At 51.3% G+C, this 21,973-nt stretch overlaps 1 long non-coding RNA gene across 1 annotated transcript; it reads left to right on the top strand.

Annotated features, from left to right (window-relative positions):
- The first annotated feature begins 6,049 nt into the window (after positions 1-6,049).
- Positions 6,050-10,450, top strand: LOC112816222 (uncharacterized). The gene is made up of 3 exons (XR_003206149.2): positions 6,050-6,245; positions 6,684-6,832; positions 9,156-10,450. It is a non-coding gene; the product is annotated as an uncharacterized lncRNA (long non-coding RNA).
- The last annotated feature ends 11,523 nt before the right edge of the window (positions 10,451-21,973 follow it).

Below are 21,973 nucleotides of genomic sequence, written 5' to 3'. Positions count from 1 at the left end.
CTTGGCCACACAGTGCTGCATTTCCCCCAAGGTATCCATCAACTAGGACAGGGGCACCTGTCCCCAGAGGAGCAAATACCCTCTGGTTCACCGCAAGGCCCACCTGACTGGGTCACTTTCGGGCCAGATTCCACAACTGAAACACAGGAGTATCTCCATAAAACTGGGGTCATGTCACTGAAAGCTGATAAAAAGGCTTGCGGGAAGTCCTTCACAAACTCTCCACCGCAGCCCGTGGCCTCCCACAGAAATAAGGGCCAGGAAGGGATGCTGTGCACAGGGGTTGATGGACACAGCTGCTCCAGCAATGAAGATAATACAGGCAATTAAGTTCAAAGTCAAATAGTCTAAATACAGCCACAGGACATAACTACTGATGAGAGCCTGCATTCACTTAATCTCCTGCTCTGCTCCACACAGATGCCTTTGCCCACAACTTGGGAAACACTTTCCTAGACATGTCAAGTCTGAGGATGACAGCATTTGGACAGCACTTTACAATTTGCAAAATGCTTTCCCCAACATTGTTTCATTGGAGCCTCAAAATAATTTTTGTGTGAGGGTATCCATAGTTTATACCCGAAAACACTGATATCACATCTAAAATTGTAGGCACGAAGCCAGCACCTCCAACTCTGCATTGATTCCAGGGCTCCTGGCTACCGAAGGACAAGGGGTCTCTGAGTTCCTGAGTTCCTTGGTCTAAATTAGATCTCTTATCAGATTAAATTATTTTGAGGCTCAAATGAAGCAATAGCTTAGAAAAGAATTTATGGGGTGTCTGGGTGGCACAGTCAGTTAAACTGAGTCTGACTTTTGGTTTCAGCTCAGGTTGTGATCTCAGGGTCGTGGGATCAAGCCCCACGTGGGTCTCCACACTCAGGACGGAATCCACTTGAGATTCTCCCTCCCTCTCCCTCTTCTCCTCTCCCTCCTCTCAAATAAATAAATAACTCTCTCCTTTTTTAATATTTTATTTATTTTTTTTTGAGAGAGAGCAAAAGAGAGCACGAGCGGAGGGGGGAAGGCAGAGGGAGAGGGAGAAGCAGACTACTGCAGAGCAGGGAGTCCGATGTGGGGCTCAATCCCAGGACCTGGGATCAGGACCTGAGTGGAAGGCAGACACTTAACCAACTGAGCCACCCAGGTGCCCAATAAATACATCTTTTTTTTTTAAGATTTTATTTATTTATTTGAGAGAGAGAATGAGAGATAGAGAACACGAAAGGGAAGAGGGTCAGAGGGAGAAGCAGACTCCATGCCGAGCAGGGAGCCTGATGCGGGACTCGATCCCGGGACTCCAGGATCATGACCTGAGCCGAAGGCAGTCGCCCAACCAACTGAGCCACCCAGGTGCCCCCCCAATAAATACATCTTAAGGAAGGAAGGAAGGAAGAAATAAAAGAAAGGAAGGAAGGAAGAAAAGGGAAGAAAGGAAAAAAGAAAGAAAAGAAAGAAAAAGAAAGAAAGAAAAAGAATTTGTAAACTCTAAAGAACTGCAGACAAGAGGGGGTCAGTCTCAGCACAGAATGCTTTTACATTGCCTCCAAAGGTGTCTCTGACATGGGCAGGGCACCGGGCTCTTTGGAAGTAGCAGGAAGTCCCTTTGATGCAAGGATCCCATTCCAGTTATTAAGTCCCTGTTACAGACCCTGAATAGAGGACATCTTTGTGTGAGGTTCTCAAATCAGTAAGGAGCCCAGTTATCCCCTGAAATGCCCTTAAGAGACCCACATAGTACAATCTCCTGGCTTTGAGGATTGAGGCCGTCAGACAGCGTATGTGTAAGAATATATACATTAACCAACCTAGGGGCACCTGGCTGGCTCAGTTGGTTAAACGTCTGTCTTCGGCTCAGTTATGATTCTGGGGTCCTGGGATGGAGCCCTGGATCAGACTCCCTGCTCAGCAGGAAATCTGCTTCTCTCTCTCCCTCTGCCCCTCCCCACTGCTCATTCTCTCTCTCTCAAGTAAATAAAATCTTTAAAAAAAAAAATAACCAACCTAGAAGAGAGAGAACAGACACAAAATGCATTTTGCAAGTTTTTAAAATTTCAGTTGACCCTTGAACAATGCAGGGGTTAGGGGTGCCGACCCCCTGTATAGTGAAAAATCTGCATATAACTTTTGACTCCCCCCAAAACTGAACTACTCATAGCCTACCGTTGGCCAGAAACCTTACCCATAATATAGGCAATTAACAAGTATTTTGTATGTTATATGTAGTACATACTATATTCTTACAATACAGTGAGCCACTGAAAAGACAAACATTATTAGGGAAGTCATAAGGAAGAGAATACATTCACAGTACTGTATCGTATTCATCAAAAAAAAAAAAAAATCTGAAAAGGGGGCACCCGGGTGGCTCACTCAAGTTGAGCATCTGACTTCAGCTCAGGTTGTGGTCTCGGGGTCCTGGGATTGAGCTCCGAGCTCAGCGGGGAGTCTGCTTCTCCCTCTCCCTCTGCCGCTCCCCCTGCTTGTGCTCTCTTGCTCTCTCTCTCCCTCTCTAATAAATAAATACAATCTTTAAAAAAAAAATCTGTGTGTAAGTGGATCTGCACAGTTCAAACCCATGTTGTTCAGCTGTACATAAATTGATTTTCCTCACATTCTCCTTTATTCTTTTTTGTTTGTTTGTTTTTCTCTGCTGAGCCTGCAAGCTGGAAGTCACAAGAGTGAATTGCCAGGGCATTGTGACTGTGGGCCAGGCCACTCTCCTCAGCACCTGGTGTTTGCTCTCCCCAGAATACTCTTCCCCAAATCTCACCTGCCTGCTCTACGTATCTGGTGCAGATTGAAGTGTATGCCCTCCAAAAGATATGGTCAATGGTGCATGTGACCTGATTTGGAAACAGGGTTTCTGCAGATGCAGCCGAGTTAAGATGAGGTCCCCCGGGAGTAGTGTAGGCCCTTACTCCAACTTGACTGGTGCCTTCTGACAAGAGAAGACACACAGAGACAGAGACAGAAGAAAAACACCATGATGACGGAGGCCGAGGTTGGAGGGACTGGTCTACAAGCCAGGTGTCTAAGTCAGCTCTGGCTGGGCAGCTTAAACAACAAACTTTTTTTTTTAAAAGATTTTATTTATTTATTTGACAGAGAAAGACACAACGAGAGAAGGAACACAAGCAGGGGGAGTGGGAGAGGGAGAAGCAGGCTCTCCTCTGAGCAGGGAGCCCGATGCGGGACTCGATCCCAGGACCCTGGGATCATGACCCGAGCTGAAGGCAGATGCTTCACCAACTGAGCCACTCAGGTGCCCCTTAAACCACAAACTTATTTCTATGGTTCTGGAGGCTGGGAGGCCCAGGATCAAGGTGCTCACGGATCCGGTGTCTGGTGAGGACCTGCTTCCTAACTTGCAGATGGCTGTCTTCTTTTATCTTCACACGGCAGAGAAGGAAGGGAGAAGCAAGCCCTCTCATATCTCCTCCTATGAGGGCACTAACCCTGTGGTGGGGGCCCCACCCTCATGACCTCATCTAAACTGAATTGCCTCCCAAAGGCCCCATTCCCAAATATCATCCTGCCGGGGACTAGCGCTTCAACATACAAATCGGTGGGGGACAGAAACATTCAGTCCATGGCACAAAGGGGCACCAAGGAGGGCTGGGCAGACCAGAAGCTTGGAGAGAGGCACGTAGCAGAGTCTCTCCTAGGGCCTTCAGCTGGAGCACGGCCCTCCCACCACCTTGACTTCTGGCTTCCAGAACTGTGAGACAACAAATTTCTGTTGTATGCCCCCCAGCTTGTGCTGCTTTGTTACAGCAGCCTGAGCTGACTAATACAACCTCCACAAGATTTCCACTTCCTCCAGGAAGTGCTCTGCTATGCCCCAAGGAAGGGCCCCTCTCAGAGCACGGACACTGAACTCAATGATAGCCGCACGAGGTCAGTCTCCTTCACCCCAGCACCTCCAGTGGGCACCCCAGCACCTACAGAATGAATAAACAGTCTCTCTCTCTTTTTTTAAGATTTTATCTATTTGCGAGAGAGAGAGAACGAGCAGGGGGGAAGGGCAGAGAGAGGGTGAAGCAGACTCCCCACTGAGCAAGGAGCCTGACGTGGGGCTCTATCCCAGGACCCTGAGATCATGACCTGAGCCGAAGGCAGATGCTTACCTGACTGAGCCACCCGGCGCCCCGAATAAACAGTCTCTTAACCTGGGATTACAAACTGGCCCTTTGCGGGCCGAATCTGACTCTCACACATGCCTGCCTGCTTGCTTGCTTGTTTTGAACATCTTACAAAATTATTTGCCAACATGTACAGAGTATGAAATTTCTACAATATGTCACACTTCCGGCTACCAACCGAAAATAGTTAGATGCAGTCACACTGTGCCACAGTTGCACATGTCCACGATCGGCAGGAGCTAAGACCCACTGCCCCCTCGCAGGTGCCGTCCCGCTAACCCCAGCCCCCGCCAGCTCCTGATATCTTGCCCCCGGGCCCCCTAAAATTACCATTTTCATCAACTGTGAAAGCATCTGAGATGTCAGTCCCTCATGAGGCCTCTGTGAAGCCTGGGCTTCTTCATTTTTTTTTTTTTTTAAAGATTTGACAGAGAGAGAGAGAGACAGCGAGAGAGGGAACACAAGCAGGGGGAGTGGGAGAGGAGGAAGCAGGCTTCCCGTGGAGCAGGGAGCCCGATGTGGGGCTCGATCCCAGGACCCTGGGATCATGACCTGAGCCGAAGGCAGACCCTCAACAACTTAGCCACCCAGGCACCCCCGGGCTTCTTCATCTTTAAAACAGGGATGGCAGCACCCCAGCAGGGATCGGAGGAAAGATCTGCACAGGGTCTAGCATAGGGCCTGGCAGGCAGGGGGTGGAAAGGAGAGCAGCTCGGATTACTAACAACAATAGCAACAGATCTAAGGGAAGACCCCTTCAGCTGCTGAGTTCCCCTGCGACCCTCTCAAGTCAGATCCTCCAAACAGACCTGGATGAGCTGGAGGAGCTCCACTAGTCGGCAGCAGCCCCCTCCCCACGGGCACATTCTTACAACAGCCGCCCCAGGCCCACCGGAGGCCAATCAGAAATGCCTGGACCACCCTTCCGGAATCGGGAATGGAACACATGGCTCACAGACAGACCTGACTTTCCCAGTGTCCTCGGGAGCTCCCCGGGGCTGCCTACAGGGAACGCCCGGCCTTCACGTCCCGATCCCCTGCAAAGCTCGGAAACCGGATTCCCAGCCGCCGCTCCCCCGCCCCCGGGACTGGACCCCCTCCCCACTGTTACAAAGCATTTTGGGCACCAGGCGCTGGAACGGGGACAGACCGAGGACCCCACTGCTGCAGACCAGGTCAGGGATGGCTGACGAAACTGGGCAGGGCACTGCTGCTTCTCAGAGGTCTCGCCAAAGACCAGCCTGGGAGGCTCTTTTCTTTATGGGGTCGCACTGTCCCTTGGAGCCTCGGTTTCTGGTTCTGCAAGAACGACCCCCATTCGCTCACTTATTAACGCCTGGGCTTCCCCTCAACCCCACGCCATTGGCATGCCCACGCCCTCAGGACGGACCTGTTTTCTGAACTCTAACCCCTTGAGGATAACCACCCTGAACAGTCCTGATGTGTCACCAAGCCCCTCCATCTCAGCATGTCCCAGACGGGACACCTCCCCCCGCAGCCCGGCCCCTCCGCGGTGTCCTTGGCTACAGAGAACGCGTCTGCTATTAGCTCCGTGCGCGGGCCCAGAGCAGGGGTGGCTCCGCCTCAGTGGCCCTTTTTCCCTCGCCTCCCCCACCCGATCTGCCATCTGGGCCCCAACAACATCCCTCTCTTCAGGGGCGCCTGGGTGGCTCAGTTGGTTGAGCCACTGCCTTCGGCTCAGGTCATGATCCTGGAGTCCCGGGATCGAGTCCCGCATCGGGCTCCCTGCTCTGCAGGGAGTCTGCTTCTCCCTCTGACCCTCCCCCCTCTCATGCTCTCTCTTTCTCTCTCCCAAATAAATAAATAAAATCTTAAAAAAAAAATGCCTCTCTTCCTCCGTCATGCGCAGAGAAGTGGCTCTCCTCCACGCGACATTTAAGGGCACAGGCCCCTTCACCTTGGGGCGCCAGCCCCCCTCAGGCCTTATCAGGCGCCTGCAGCCAGCAGAAGGAAGCAAGCAGGAAAGACCGTGTGCGTCTTGGGGGCCCGGGCCTGGGAGCAGCAGGCCTGGCTTCTACTCACACTGCGCGCCTGGAGCTGTCGGGCCGCCTCGCAAGGGCCACTGAGAAAAGAGCTTAGGTACTTGCACGAGGAAGGCAAGGACACCCTGGGGCCCCTGCTTCATGACAGGCTTCCAACAACCGAAGTGCCGATGATGACGAAGGGAGACGTAAGGGGCAAGCTGTCCTCCGCTCGATTTTCAGAGGAGGGACCAGGCCCCTGTCCGGGGTAACCTGCTGGCCTCCACCCTCAGAGGCCACTCCCCGCCCCGGAACAGGGGGACAAGACACGTGGGAGGGATGCCGAGCCAAGTCGGGGAGGTGGGTGAGAAGGACAGATGCCCGGCTGCACCATGAGCACCGGATGAGGGGGTTCTCCGGGCAGAGATGGGGGAGGAGTGGGTGCAGGCAGACACCCACCCAGCGAAGGCACATTGGCTTCAAAGACTGCAAGTAGCCCCACCCTACAGAGGGGAGCTGAGACTGTGCCCTGACGAAGGGATCCGTTTATCCACAGGAAACAGGAAGCCAGTGATGACGGCGATGGCAGGAGTCCAGGAGAGGAGGGGCAATGAGAGGCATTACGGAGGATGGGGAGCCTGGCTGGCTGGAGCAGGGAGCGGGAGACACTGGATCTCAGGGTCGTGAGTTCGAGGCCCGCATTGGGTATAGAGATTACTTAAATAAATAAAGTTTTAAAAGGGGGGGGGGGGGGGTCGCCTGGTGGCGCAGTCGGTGAAGCGTCTGCTTTCGGCTCAGGTCATGATCTCAGGGTCCTGGGATCGAGCCCCGTGTCGGGCTCCCTGCTCAGCAGGGCGCTTGCTTCTCCCTCTCCCTCTGCTGCTCCCCCTGCTCCCTCTCCCTCTCCCTCTCTGTCAAACAAATAAATAAAATCTTTTAAAAAAAAACTTAAAAAAATTAAGGAGGGTGAGTGGGCAGAACTTTGTGTCTATACATACTTACGACCCTGGTCCAGGCATGGGGGGCGGATGGGCAGGAAAGCTGGAAAGCTGGACCAGAACTACCCAGGAGTGGGCTTTGAAAGCCAAGTCTGGCAGGGAAGGCGGTGGGCAGATACTGTCTGCTTCTGTCAAGGAGGAAACCACCCGCACCACAGGGTCAGCCCCCTCACTTCCAGGCTATACCTGCCTCTAACCACACGTCACCCATTTTTGCAATGGCTAGCAAAGGATCAAGAGAGGATCCATTTCAAAGATAAGTCCAAGCCCCTCGTTAACAGAGAAGAAAACCAAAGGTCATAGAAGGAAAGGGCCTCAGTCCGTTCAAGCTGCTACAACAAAGCTACGGTAGATTAGGCGGCTTATGACAACAGACATTTATTTCTCACAGCTCTAGAGGCTGGAGGCCCAAGATCAAGGCGCTGGCCCAGTGCCTGGCGGGGACCCGCTTCCCGGCTCAGGGATGGCCGACTTCTCCCTGCGTCCTCACAGGGTGGAAGGCTCCGGCCCCCTCACATGCCCCACTTCTGAATACCATCCCATTGGGGGTTAGGATTGCAACATATGAGCTGGGGGAGGGCACAGACATTCACCGTCCAGTGCCACCAGGCCTGGAACCCGCACTTCTCTCGGTCGGGTCCTCTCCACCCCCCGGGCGCCGCTCTGAGCCCCAGGCAGCTGCAAGCAAGAGACCCCGGGCCCGCTGAGGTTTCCACCTCCTACGCCCAGGGAGCTCAAACATGGACACAGGAACTCCGCCTTCCTCCCCCCAGAAACAGGAAGCCACGGGCTGGTATCCTCTTCTTGGCACCTCCCTACTCCCTCCACAGCCAAGGGCAAGGCAAAGCTAGCTGGGGCTGCCCCCAAAACAGCTCCTTCCTCCTGGTCCCTGAAGCCCCCCCCCACCTCAAACAGAGTCCCACAGAAGCCTCCTCGGTCTGGTACACCCATCCCCCCCAGCCTGCCCCTCCACCTCTCCTTAAGGAAACCCGCTGTCCCCACGTGGCCCAACATTCCGCTGCTGGAAGCCAGGCCACACCTCCTTCCGCCTCCCTCAACACAAATGGAGGGGCCATCCCATCCATTGTGCCCCCAGCCTACACCTCCAGCGGTGCTTCATCACAGAAATACGATGCAAGCCACAAATGCAAACACATGTATAATTTAACATTTTCCAGGGCGCCTGGGTGGCTTAGTCGTTGAGGGTCTGCCTTCAGCTGAGGTCATGATCCCAGGGTCCTGTTGAGTCCCACATCCGTCTCCTTGCTCAGTGGGGAACCTGTTTCTCCCTCTGTTCCTCATCCCTCTCCCCCTACTTGTGCATGCTTTCTCTCTCTCTGACAAATAAATAAATAAAACCTTAAAAAAAAGTTAAAAAAATTCTCTCTCCCCCTCTGCTCCTACCCCACTCCTACACTGTGGTGTCTCTCTCTCAAAAACAAAATCATATTTCATGACACATAAATTCTATGAATTTCAAAGTTAGGGCCTGTAAATAAAGATAGTTTGTCACTAAAAAGCATATGGAGCTATGTCTCATCTCTTCTTTTGTTTTCCTTTTTCCCTCCTTTTTAAAGTAATCTTTATGCCCAAGGTGGGGCTCAAACTCACCATCCTCAGATCAAGAGCCGCATGCTTTACCGACTGAGCCAGCTGACACCCCTGTTTCATCTTTTTTTTTTTAAGATTTTATTCATTTATTTAAGAGAGAGAGACACAGGGAGAGAGGGAACACAAGCAAGGGGAGCGGGAGAGGGAGAGACAGGCTTCCCGCGGAGCAGGGATGTGGGGCTCGATCCCAGGACCCTGGGACCATGACCTGAGCCAAAGGCAGACGCTTAACGACTGGCATGCCAATCGGGCCACCCAGGTGCCCCTCATCTCTTCTTATACTATGTACTTACCTATATAATAGCATGCCTCTTGACCCTCAAGGCAGAAAATACAGTATTTACTATCTGATCCTGTAGGGGTAATATTTGTCCAGTTCTGTTCTAGGCCATTCACCTGTCCCTTAAACTCCAATACAGGAGCGCCAGATGTGGCTTTGGAATCAGGGGATCCAGTTCAAATCCTGCCTCCCACCCAGCATTCCAACTCTGGGATTCAGAACAAGTCATTTTCCCTTTCTTCATTTGAAAATCGGGCCAGCACTCAAATGGGTGTAAGAGTGACACTCCAGCGCCGGCCATAGAACTGGTGACTCGTTTCCAGTCTCCCCTTCTCAAGTTTCCAGTCTTCACACCTCCACCTGCAGCACCTGCCCATCGAGACCCCCCCCACCGGACTCAGTACTTTGTGCAGGTGACGCCACACCTGTCGCCTTCTCCCAGCATCCTCATCGATCCCCGCCTCCAGTGGCCGGAGCCCCACCTCGGTGGCTTCTGGTTCACTTTGGCAGCGCAATCCTCCACCGGCTTCGAACAGCGTCCCATCTTCCCAGAGGTCGCCCACCGCCCCCAGCATTGCGCCCCACTCACAGCTCCGCCCCGCTTCCCGCTTGCCCCGCCCACTTCCGGCACGCCCACCGGGTGCTCTGGGCATGCGCGGCTCAGGTCCCTGCCGGCGAGGACTAGATCCTCCTGCTCCTTACTGGGTCAGCTTCTCGAGCTCGCAGGGGTCCCAGCAAATATGCCCCACTGGCCTAGGGAGACGTGGGCCAGATTGCCAGGACTATGCCCTCCGGACACGCCATCGCCGACCTCGGCCAGGCCTTCTGCGGGCGTCCGCCTTTCCAGAACCTCCTTCTGTCCCGCTCTCGCCCCGCCCACGGCCGGCCTGGCCACCTCTTCATGTTGGGCCAGTCTGGGCTCTCCCGCCTGGCCCGCCCATCTTCCCGTCGCGTCCTGCCAGCAAATCTTTTCCTCCTGGGGAAGTATTCCTTCTAAAACTGACCCTCCCTTTGGCTGCTGGGTCAGAACTACTTCCAGCAAGAAAGAATGATACCCTAGAATGGATCTTGTTGCCAATAAGTACGCCGGTCCCCAGTCCACATTCCTCCACTTTGCCAAAAAGGTGAGAAGTGGCCTCCCATTGGGGCTTCCCGCCCTGACCCAGGATGAGAGCAGCTTCCTCATGCCAGTTAACAAATTTTCCTTCCACAGTCTAGCCACTTCTCAGTTTCTTTTTTCCTCCCCCCACATTCTACTCGGGATATAATTGACATACCATAAAATCCACCCCGTTAAAATATACAATTCGGCGGCGCCTGGGTGGCTCAGTCTTTAGGCGTCTGCCTTGGGCTCAGGTCATGGCCCCAGGGTCCTGGGATGGAGCCCTCCATCGGGCTCCCTGCTCAGCGGAAAGCCTCCTTCTCCCTCTCCCACTCCCCCTGCTTGTGTTCCTGCTCTCACTCTGTCAAATAAATAAAATCTTTAAAAAAAAATGTACAGGGGTGTCTGTGTGGCTCAGTGGTTGAGCGTCTGCCTTCAGCTCAGGTCATGATCCCAGGGTCCTGGGATCGAGTCCTGCATCGGGCTCTCTGCTCATCAGGAGGCCTGCTTCTCCCTCTCCCACTCCCCTGCTTGTGTTCTCTCTCTCACTGTCTCTCTCTCTCTCTGTCAAATAAATAAAATCTTTAAAAAAAATTTTTTTAAATGGAATCATATATGTGGCCTTTTGTGTCTGGCTTCTTTCACTTAGCATGATGTTTTCCAGGTTTATCCATGTTTCAGCACAAGATACTGCCTATATGTAAGAGACTCACCTACCTATCTCTCCAGTACAGCCCTTCCTCACAAGCTCCAGATGCAGAAGGTCCTGGGGTGGCCTCCACACCTCTGCATGAAGGTCAACTCAGACATCAGACTTGACATGCCCAATACAAGAAAACCATAGACAGAGCTCAGTTATGAATATTGATTTGAGAATGCTAGTGAGTAGGGGCACCTTGGTGGCTCAGTCCGTTAAGCGTCCAACTCTTGAGCTCAGCTCAGATCTTAATCTCAGGATCATGAGTTCAAGCCCCACGTTGGGTGCGGAGTTTACTTTAAAAAAAAAGAAAGAGGGCGCCTGGGTGGCTCAGTTGGTTAAGTGACTGCCTTCGGCTCAGGTCATGATCCTAGGATCCTAGGATAGGGTCCCGCATCGGGCTCCCTGCTCAGCGAGGAGCCTGCTTCTCCCTCTAACCCTCCCCCTTCTCATGTACTCTCTCTCTCTCTCTCATTCTCACTCTCTCAAAAAATAAATAAATAAATCTTTAAAAAAAAAAGGAAAGAATGTTAGTAAGTATAAGTAAATACAATCCAACAGCAAGTTAGTAATTTTAAATATATTTTTTAAGATCTTTTTTATTTATTTTAGAGAGAGTGAGAGAGCACAAGGGCCAGAGGAGAGAGAGGGGGACAAGCAGACCCAGCCGGGCTCAATCCCAGGACCTGGAGACCATGACCTGAGTCAAAGACAGATGCTTAACTGACTGAGCCACCCAGGCATCCCCAGTAATTTTAAATCTTTAAAAAACTTTTTTTAAATAAACTCTACACGCAGTGTGGGGCTTGAACTCATGACCCGCAGATCAAGAGTCACATGCTCCACCGACTGAGCCAGCCAAGTGTCCCTAATAATAACTTTAAATCATAACCAAGAAAGGCTTCTTCTAGGAAGCCAAGGATGGTTTAATATTAGGAACTCTGTTAATATAATTATAATATTAATAGGAAAAATAGGGGATAAAAGCAGTCTTATCAATATATATGAACAGGGCATTTGATAAACTTCAACATACATTTTTAATAAACATTCTTGACAAAATAGAATAAGTAAACACTTATAAAAACAATCCAAATGTCATCTTCCTGAAGCACTTTCATTAAAGTATGAAACAATACCTTCTTCCATTTATTTTTTAACCTTTTCTAGAGGAACAGCTAATGTAATTGGACAAGAGAAAAATTAGAGGCATGAAATAGGGAAAGAGTAGGTAAATTGATCACCTTTTGCAGATCATATGATTACATATGTGGAAAACCCAAAGAGAATTAGCCAAAACACTATTCTAAATAAACAATAAGAGAATTCAGCAAGGTGCCTTTTATATATGCTAACAAGAATCAGAAGATACAAAGGAAGAAAGGATATAAAACACCTAGGAATACACTTAACAAATATTCAAGATACAGATGAAGAATATAGGAAATGGAGAGCACACAAAACACGTGAGCAAATGGAAAGGCCTACTGTGTTCCTGAATAGGAAGAGTAAAGATCATGAAGACGTGAAACCTCCCGTCGACATTTGATTAACTTGTTACTGCTATCCTAACAAAACCACCAGCAATTTCATAGGAACAATATCCTATTGAACAAAGCAAGATGCAAAAATGTCGTGCATGGTCTGGACCACTTCTGTAAAAAGGAGGAACAAAACAGTATCTGGGGATAAGCAGGTGGGTAGGAAGGTAGGTAGGTAGGTAGATAGATGGAGACTGTCTATGGAAGGCAAAGTAGGAACTGCCTCTCACAGGCTGCTTCTGGTTACAAAAACAGGAAACTAAAACAAGCATGGAAGGGACAATTTTCACTGTATAACGTTTTGGTATAATTTTGAACCATGCAGGGGCGCCTGGGTGGCTCAGTCAGTTGAATGTCTGCTTTCGGCTCAGGTCATGATCTCAGGGTCCTGGGATTGAGCCCTGCGTCAGGTTCCCCACTCAGCTCAGCCTGCTTCTCCCTCTCCCTCTGCCTGCCGCTCTGCCTACTTGTGCTCTCTCTTTGTCAAATAAATAAATAAAATCTTTAAAAAAAACAAAAAACAAAAAACACATCCATTTCTTTTCTCACAGATCAGAAATCCAGGATGGCACCCGCCTGGGTGCTCTGCTCAGCCCTTTACAAGGAGGCAAAGTCAAAGTTTCCACCTGCTGTGATCTCACCTGGTGCTCAGGCTCCTCTTCCAAGCTCGTTCCTGTTGTTGGCAGGATTCAGTGCCTTGTGGGAACAGGGTCCCACCAGCTCCTTGCAGCTTCTCTTTGGTCCTTGCCCAGGGCTCCCATCTTCACAGCCAGTTTCTAATCTCTGGCTGTCCCGCTGCCATCAGCCAGAGAAGCGCTCTACTTTCCAGCCTGGATAATCCAGGACAGTCAGGGTGCCAAATAACATTCTCACAGCAGGGGATACCCCAGCACTCATAGGTTCTGGGGATTAGGGCAGGACCTCTCTGGGGGGCCATTTTAGAAATTCTCCCCACCTGCCGGCTTCCCCACTACCACACCCAGTCTCAAAGTCCTGCCGCGTCCTACACATCGCTCACACCGACTCCCTGAGCGCAGGCCTCACGCCCACCACCCTGCGTTCCTCTCATGGCCTATCTTTCTCCCCCATCCCCAGGCTCCACTGTCGACGCCCCTCTTTTCCCCCGATGGCAAAATGATCTTCCAAAAGCACAAAGCTAACTGGCTTACTCCTCAATTTATTTTACTAGTTTTTTAAGTTTATTTATTTTTTTTAAAGATTTTATTTATTTATTTGAGAGAGAGAGAATGAGAGACAGAGAGCACGAGAGGGAAGAGGGTCAGAGGGAGAAGCAGACTCCTCGCTGAGCAGGGAGCCCGATGCGGGACTCGATCCCGGGACTCCAGGATCATGACCTGAGCCGAAGGCAGTGGCTTAAGCAACTGAGCCACCCAGGCGCCCAAGTTTATTTATTTTAAAAGATTTTATTTGAGGCACCTGGGTGGCTCAGTCGTTAAGCGTCTGCCTTCGGCTCAGGTCATGATCCCAGGGTCGCGGGATCGAGCCCCGCATCGGGCTCCCTGCTCGGCGGGAAGCCTGCTTCTCCCTCTCCCACTCCCCCTGCTTGTGTTCCCTCTCTCGCTGTGTCTCTTTCTGTCAAATAAATAAAATCTTAAAAAAAAAGATTTTATTTATTTATTTTAGGGAGGGGGAGGGGCAGAGGGCGAGAGAGAATCCCAAGCCGACTCCCCGCTGAGCGATCCTAGGACCCTGAGAACATGACCCGAGCCTGAGCCAAAATAGCCAAAATCAAGAGTCGGACGCTTATATGACTGAGCCACCCAGGAGCCCCTTTTTAAATTTATTTATTTGTGTTTAAGATTTATTTATGTATTTATTTGAGAGAGAGAGAGAGAGAGAGAGAGAGAGAGAATGTGTGGGGGGAGGGGCAGAGGGAGGGAGAGAGAGAATCCCAAGCCGACTCCCTGCTGAGCACGAAGGGGCTTAATCCTACGACCTTGAGATCACGACCTGAGCCAAAACCAAGAGTCCGATGCTCAGTCAATGCTCTGAGCCACCCAGTTGCCCCTATTTATTTATTTTTAGGGTTTTTTGTTTGTTTGTTTGGTAATTGCTACACTCAACATGGGCTCAAACTCACGACCCCAAGATCAAGAGTTGCGGGGTGCCTGGGTGGCTCAGTTGGTTAAGCGTCTGCCTTCGGCTCAGGTCATGATCCCAGGATCCTGGGATTGAGCCCCACATCAGGCTCCCTGCTCAGCAGGAAGCCTGCTTCTCCCTCTCCCTCTGCCTGCCACTCTGCCTACTTGTGCTCTCTCTGTCAAATAAATAAATAAAATCTTAAAAAAAAAAAAAGATCAAGAGTTGCATGCTCTTCCGACTGAGCCAGCCAGGGGTACCTAGTCCCCAATTTAAACTCCTGCCGTGCCCCCGCCAACACCCCCCACCCCCGCCCGGAAGTTCATTCACTCCAGTGTTTTCTGAGCACTGACTCCCTGCCAGGTATGCCCTTCTGGAGCTTTCTGTGTCGTAACACAGCAGATCCCCAACAGCGAGCAAGGCTGCAGTGAGCACTGAGGGTGGCCATCCCAGTGGGCCGGCCACCTAGCGTTTTCGGCCCTGTCCTCGCCCCTCCTCTCCTTACCTCCAGACATGCCTGGCACCCCTCCCCGACCCACGCGGCAAATCGCAGTCAGGAGCACGTTCTCCCAGATGCCCTCCCAGGTGCCAGTTCTATCTTCTGCCAGCTCTTAGGAACCTCTGGGGAGTCAAGGGCTTTCTCTCTCTATTTCACTATGGCTTCCTCTAATGCCTAGCACAGACTTTGCCACACTCCAGGTGCTCAGTACATGTTCTGGAATGAATGGAAAGTGCAAAGACTCCGGCTGCTCAGCCTTCCAGCCCCTGGGTGCCCGCTTTGGTCCCCTCGGCCCTGGCCTCAGCTGTGACCTGCAGCCGGAGCCCAGGATGGTGGTGCGTGGGAATGAGCTATTTAGGGAACGGAACCAGCTCCGCGGCGTGAAGTCTGGTGGGCCTGCTGATGCTGGTTCCAGGGGGCCGCGGAGAGAGGGTGCAAGAACAGAACATGTTCAGGAAGCACAGGCTCCAGAATCCTGTTCAACAGCGGGGAGGCAGCATGGTGCCCCCCAAAGGGGGCAGGTTCCACGGGTACCCGTGCTCGCGCGCGCGCGCACACACACACCCAGTTACAGCCCCGCCAAGCTTTACCAAAACAGGAGAGTAAACGCCAGAGAAGAGTCTCCAGCAGAGGAGAGATCCTGGGAGCAGGCAAAGCCCACCGCCGAGGGTAAGAGACAAAGGCCGCCCCTCCTGACACCCACAGGCACCGGGATGGTGGCAGCGTGAGTCAGACCCTCCCCTCCCCCACCCCACCTCTTCCTCCAGGCAGCCCCAGATTAAAAAACAAAACCCCAGCGGAGAAAAACACACTGTGGACGGGTACTGGTGGCCTGGCCTAGACCCTGCTTCAGGCTCTGATCAGGGCCCAGGGGCGGATGACCGCAGCCACCCCGCCCCCCGCAGTGAGCCGCAGGGCCCACACCACCCCCCCCCCCAGCTGCCCATCTCCGCGCCAGCACCCAACACTGAACATGGAGCGGCTCAGGGAAGTGCCTCGGCTTCCCGTCCGTGAAATATCTGCACTAGGCGGTCCCCAGGATGCCTCTGGCTTCCAAAAGTCCAGTCCTCCCTTCTAATTACATCCTGGCCAGAAATGAGAGCCATATGTCACTGCCTGCCCCAGGCCACCAGCTGGGGGCGTGGAAGGGAGCGTCAGTGCCCAAGCCCTACCGCCTAGTGACAGGAGTCCCTCCAGGCCCAGCGCTCAGTCCTATCACCACCCTAGCCCCGGCCAGATGGCCCAAAAGGCTGTCACAGCATCACCCGAAACCTCAGCTGCCCGCGGACTTCCAGCTCATGCCTCACTGATGGTCGAGTTTCCAGTGCTGGGTTGAATTGTGCCCCCCGCCCCCCGCAAAAAGATCTGTTCAGGTCTTAACCCCTTACCTGTACACATGACCTTCTTTGAAATAGGGTCTTTGCAGATGCAATCAACTCAAGATGAGGCTAGGAGGGCGGGTCCTGACCCCATAGGACCAGTGTCCTTTGCAGGAGAGAGATGCCCAGAAAGCAAGCACGTGAGGAGGGAGGCAGAGGTGGGAGTGACGTGTCTATAAGCCAAGGAACACCGGGGCCTGGCAGCTAAGAGAAAAGCAGGGACCACATGTTCCCCTAGAGCCTTCATAGACAGTGTGCCCCCGCTGATACTTTGTGTTCGGATTTCTCATCTCTAGAATGGTCAGAAGATACCTCTGTGCTGCTTTAAGCCACCCGCTTTGTGGTACTTTATTAGGGCAGCCCTGGGCAGCTAAGACGCCCAGTCAGTCCGTTCCCAGTCCCTGCTCATTCAACAGATGAATACATCCCACTCCCCCCAGCCCTGCCACCCCCTGCCGGCAATCTACCAGAGAGAGAGAGAGAGAGAGAGAGAGAGAGAGAAGAAAAGGAGGCCCACCCCTCACATTGGAGGGGTTCAGAGCAACAGTACGGATGGAGCCCCTGACCCCCCTCTTCTATTCCTACCAACCCCCCTCTATTCTTATAGGGAGGGACCCACCGGCACATAGGTGGATGCCCCAAGCCAGATGTCTGCAGTCTGTCCACACGCCGCCCACCCACACCTTGGCCGCCCTTTAGATCTACGGGGACAGCTTTCCCTCAGAAGAGTAGATTGGGGGAGAGGGCTGAGCAGGCCCTGCTAATGGACTCAGGGCTGGCTGGAGGATTGGGGGTGGGTGGATCTGAGCTCCAGGCCTTGGGCCTGCACATTTCCTCACCCTGGCCCTCTCAATCTCCGGCCCAGGAGGGAACCGCCACACAGCCAGCGGAAGCCTAACAGCAGCCCCGGGGGCTTTCCTGGCGACAGACAGCTCCTTCAATCCTCATCTGATTTTAAAGGCAAGAAACCAGCACAGTAACGTTAAACAATTTGCCCAGGGGGGAAAAAGCTGATAACCTGTATACCTGGGATTCAAATCCTGGCCTGTTGGACTCTCAGAGCCTTTGTCTCTCCCGGTATCAGCCTTTCTCCAGGCTTGGTTTTATTTTATTCTTTTTAAAAAAACTTTAAAGCACAAGCAGGGGGAGCAAGCAGAGTGAGAAGCAGGCTCCCCACTGAGCAAGGAGCCCGACACAGGACTTGAACTCAGGACCCTGGGATCATACCCTGAGCCAAAGGCAGACACTTAACGCCTGAGCCACCCAGGTGTACCCCCCCAAGCTTGCTTTAAAACTGATGAGCTGACAAAGCCTCAGTAGATACCAAAAATACTTCAAAAAGAAATTAAAAACAAGCAAGCAAATGCTACAACCATCAAAACTGTTTAGAACTGCCCAAACCCATATTAGAATCTAGTATGCAACAGAGGCATTTTAAATGAATGCACGGCACCAGTAAGAGTTCAGTAGATGGCATCAGGACAATGGCTCAGCCATCCGGAAGAAAATCAAGCTGGAGCCCAGCTTTGCTCCTAACATCACATTAAACCTGATGGATCAAACATTTTCATACAAACACTGAAACCACAAAAGCACTAGAAAACTTTCCTTAAAGTCCTAAAAGCTTTTCTAAGGCGACAAGAGACAAACCCTATAGAAAAACTGGACAAGAATAGAACACAAAAGAGCTATAAAAATATGAAATATCCAGCTTCCCCAAGAACTAAAGAAATGTAAATGAACACAAGACACCATTTGTCCCTACTGGATCATCACCAACCTTCTCCCTTCTCCAAAAAGTTGCGAAAACCCAGTCTTGGCAAGTGTTGGCGAGATACTATTTGGAGCAATTATAAATCGTACCTCTGGGGGTGCCTGGGTGGCTCAGTTGGTTAAGCAGCTGCCTTCAGTTCAAGTCGTGATCCCAGGGTCCTGGAATCGAGCCCCGCATCGGGCTCCCTGCTCAGCGGGGAGTCTGCTTCTCTCTGCCTGCCGCTCCTCCTGCTTGGGCTCTCTCTCTCTGGGTCAAATAAGTAAATAAAATCTTTATTTTTTTTTTAAGTTTTATTTATTTGACAGAGAGAGACACAGCGAGAGCAGGAACACAAGCAGGGGGAGTGGGAGAGGGAGAAGCAGCTTTCCTGCTGAGCAGGGAGCCCGATGCGGGGCTCGATCGCAGGACTCTGGGATCATGACCTGAGCTGAAGGCAGACACTTAACGACTGAGCCACCCAGGCGCCCCTCAAATAAATAAATCTTAAAAAAAAGTCTTCCTCAATTTAAAAATGGGCAAAAGATCTGAATAGACTTTTCTCCAAAGGAATGCAAATAGCTTACTGGAAAGTTGCTCAGGATCATTAGCCATCAGGGAAATGCAAATGAAAACCACAGGGAGATTGAATTTCACAACCACTGGAATTACTACAATAAAAAAGTCAGATAACATCAAGTGTTGGTAAGAATTTGGGGAAATTGGAATGCTAGTATGCTGCTGCTAGGAACATAAAAATGTGCAGCCACTTTGGGAAATAGCTTGGTGGTTCCCCAAAAAGTTAAACATAGACCCAAGAATTCTAGTTCTGGGTGTATGTCCAGGAGAATTGAAAACATATGCCCACATGAAAACTAGCACCACTATTCACAATAGCCAAAAGGTAGAAATAACCCAATCATCCATTAACTGATGGATGGATAAAATGCAGAATATCCATACAATGGAATTTTACAGAAAAATATTCGCACATGCTGATACCTGCTATAACATAGATGAGCCTTGAAAACATCATGCTAAGTGAAAGAAGCCAGACACAAAAGGCCACATACTATATGATTCCCTTCCGATGGAATGTCCAGAACAGGGAACTCTACAGAAACAGAAAGTAAATTAGGCGTGGCTTAGGGCTGGGGAGGCTGAGGGGGTCAGAGGGTGATAACCACAGGGTGCAGGGATTTTTATTGAAGGGATGAAAATGTCCTCAAATTCATTGTGGTGATGCCTGCGCAACTCACTAAATATACTAAAACCACTGATTTGGGGGCACCTGGGTGGCTCAGTCGGTTAAGTGTCTGCCTTCGGGGCTCAGGTCATGATCTCTGGGTCCTGGGATCGAGTCCTGCATCGGGCTCCCTGCTCCATGGGGAGTCTGTTTGTCCCTTTGCCTCTCCCCCTGCTTGTGCTCTCTTGCTCACTCTCTCTCAAACAAGTAAAATCTTAAAAAAAATAAAAGAAAACCACTGATGTGTACACTTTAAATGGGCAACGTGTATGGTTTGTGAATTTTATCACAATTAAAAAAAAAATCACCCACCCCAACTTTTCAAAAGATGGGACCTTAGTGCAGCTGGGTCCAACTTTCTCACTTTATAGACAAGGGGCTGAAGCCTAGAGAGTTTAAATGAATTGCCCAAAGTCACTTGTCCTTTAGAGCCCTGGTCTACTGCCCACTGGGCATAGCCATGTGGTCTCACCCGGTCTATACTGGCTCAAGTGAGCTCCAAGAGCCGTTGGAACAAAATCAGCAAAGTCACACAAGGCACTTCACACTTGGCACACAGGTCTGAGCCTGGTTTAAAAAAAAAAAAATGCATGGTGGGTGGGGCACCTGGGTGGCTCAGTTGGTTAAGTGTCTGCTTTTGGCTCAGGTCATGATCCCAGGGTCCTGGGATCGAGCCCCATGTCGGGCTCCCTGCTTGTGGGGAACCTGCTTCACCTTCCCCCTGCTTGTGCTTGCTCTCTCTCTCCTTCTCTCTGTCAGTAAATAAACAAAAAATCTTAAAAAAAAAATGCATGGTGCAGTTTAGTGAAGACGTATCACAGGGCAGAGTGTAGGCTTGCAGACAAGCGGACCTGGATGGAAATCTAGCTTTGTGTGAGTAGGACCGAGCTATCTACCCTGTGAACCTCCATAAAGTGTGGATAATAAAGGTATTCTTTGTGAGGAATGGATGAAAGACTCCTTGTAATGTGCCAGGCACAGAAATGTTTCCTTCCTTCCTCCTGCCATATAAGAACGGAGAGGCCTTCACAACGGAGACCTTGGTAAGGTGGATGAAGCATATTTACCTTGAATCAGGTTTTCTGGGGATGGAATTCTCTGCTGGATGGAGTTCATCCTGCCTCACGCATGTGTCTTCTGGTGGTACCTCTCCCCTTTGTGACCCTGACACATTATCGTTGATCGGACAAGGCTGAAAAAGTTCACAGGAGCACCACTCAGAACCAGGACCAGAAAAGCACCATTCCGGGGCGCCTGGGTGGCTCAGTTGGTTGGGCAACTGCCTTTGGCTCAGGTCATGATCCTGGAGTCCCAGGATCAAGTCCCGCATCGGGCTCCCTGCTCGGTGGGGAGTCTGCTTCTCCCTCTGACCGTCCCCCCTCTCCTGCTTTCTCTCTCTCTCAAATAAATAAGTAAAATCTTTAAAAAAAAAAAAGATTAAAAAAAAAAGAAAAGAAAAGCACCGTTCCGGGGCGCCGGGGGGCTCAGTCGGTGAGGGGTCTGCCTTGGGCTCAGGTCATGATCCCGGGGTCCTGGGATAGAGTCCCACATGGGGCTCCCTGCTCAGCAGGGAGCCTGTTTCTGCCCCTTCCCCTTGCTCATGCTCGCTCTCAGTCTCTCTCCCCCTCTGTGTGTGTCTTAAATGGATAGATAAAATTGTTAAAAAAAAAAAAAGAAATTCCAAAGTGAGAACATTTATAAAAGATCATCATCCTGTTACCTTGTGCTACAAATTGTTTACTTTCAAATTATTTTTTCATTACTTATAGAACACATTTTCATTGTTCAATTGACAAACGTTGCTACTTGTTGAAACTAGTTGGGGTCCAAGGTTAGGATGGCTTGCATCCCGATTTTTCTTATTGAAATGCAAAATAGAAAAGACTGATTTGTTTTTTATTGAATGACTTTGCACTCGGTTACAGGGTTAAAAGTTCAATTTTTAAGTTGGCTTAACCAACCTGTGCTCCCAACGGCCACCTGCATACTTCTAAAGTTCCACTTACTGGCCTATTCCACCAGCACAAAAATCTCAGGCCTACCACAGCATGATCAAAGGCAATTAATCTGTAGCAACGATATAATTCATATCCATCCAGTGTTCCAGGACACGGTGGAAGAAATTAGCCGGAGAAACGAAATCCACCTGAATCTGGGCCTGCTCACCTCCCCAGCGTCACCGTCTACTAATGCTCTAGGGGTAGAGGGGGCGCCTACTCGGAGCTGTCCCCCACCGCGCCCCGCAGTCTCGGGCCCAGTGCCGGCGCCCACAGTGTTCCCGGGGAGGGGGGGCTCACGCTCTCCACCCCTTCGCCCCCACCGGCGTCTCGGCCAGGCCTTGGATTGTGCGTAATGCCAGGCAGCCGTAGGAACTAGGAGGAAAACAAAGGAAGTAGGGGATGTCGGTGGAGGTCGGCGGGGACCGCAGTTTCAGATAGGGTGGCAAAAGTGAACCTCGCCGGGGGGGTAACATCAGAGCAGGTGGCTGCGGGAAGAGAGGCGCCCGTGAGTGGGGCCACAGAGAGAGCCGAGTGGGAGAAATCTTGCTAGAACGGAAGAAGCCCTTAGCAGCGCCGGGCTCCACCTTAACCTTGGCACCTGTGGCCCACCTCGCCCAGGACCACGTGAGGATCTCATTCTAAG

Source organism: Callorhinus ursinus, unplaced genomic scaffold (assembly GCF_003265705.2).
Source record: "Callorhinus ursinus isolate GAN/ISIS: 27379988/994484 unplaced genomic scaffold, GSC_fseal_2.0 scaffold81, whole genome shotgun sequence".
Lineage (NCBI taxonomy): Eukaryota > Metazoa > Chordata > Mammalia > Carnivora > Otariidae > Callorhinus > Callorhinus ursinus.
The sequence above is the reverse complement of the archived record's forward strand: the minus strand, read 5'-3'. Positions and strand labels throughout refer to the sequence as shown.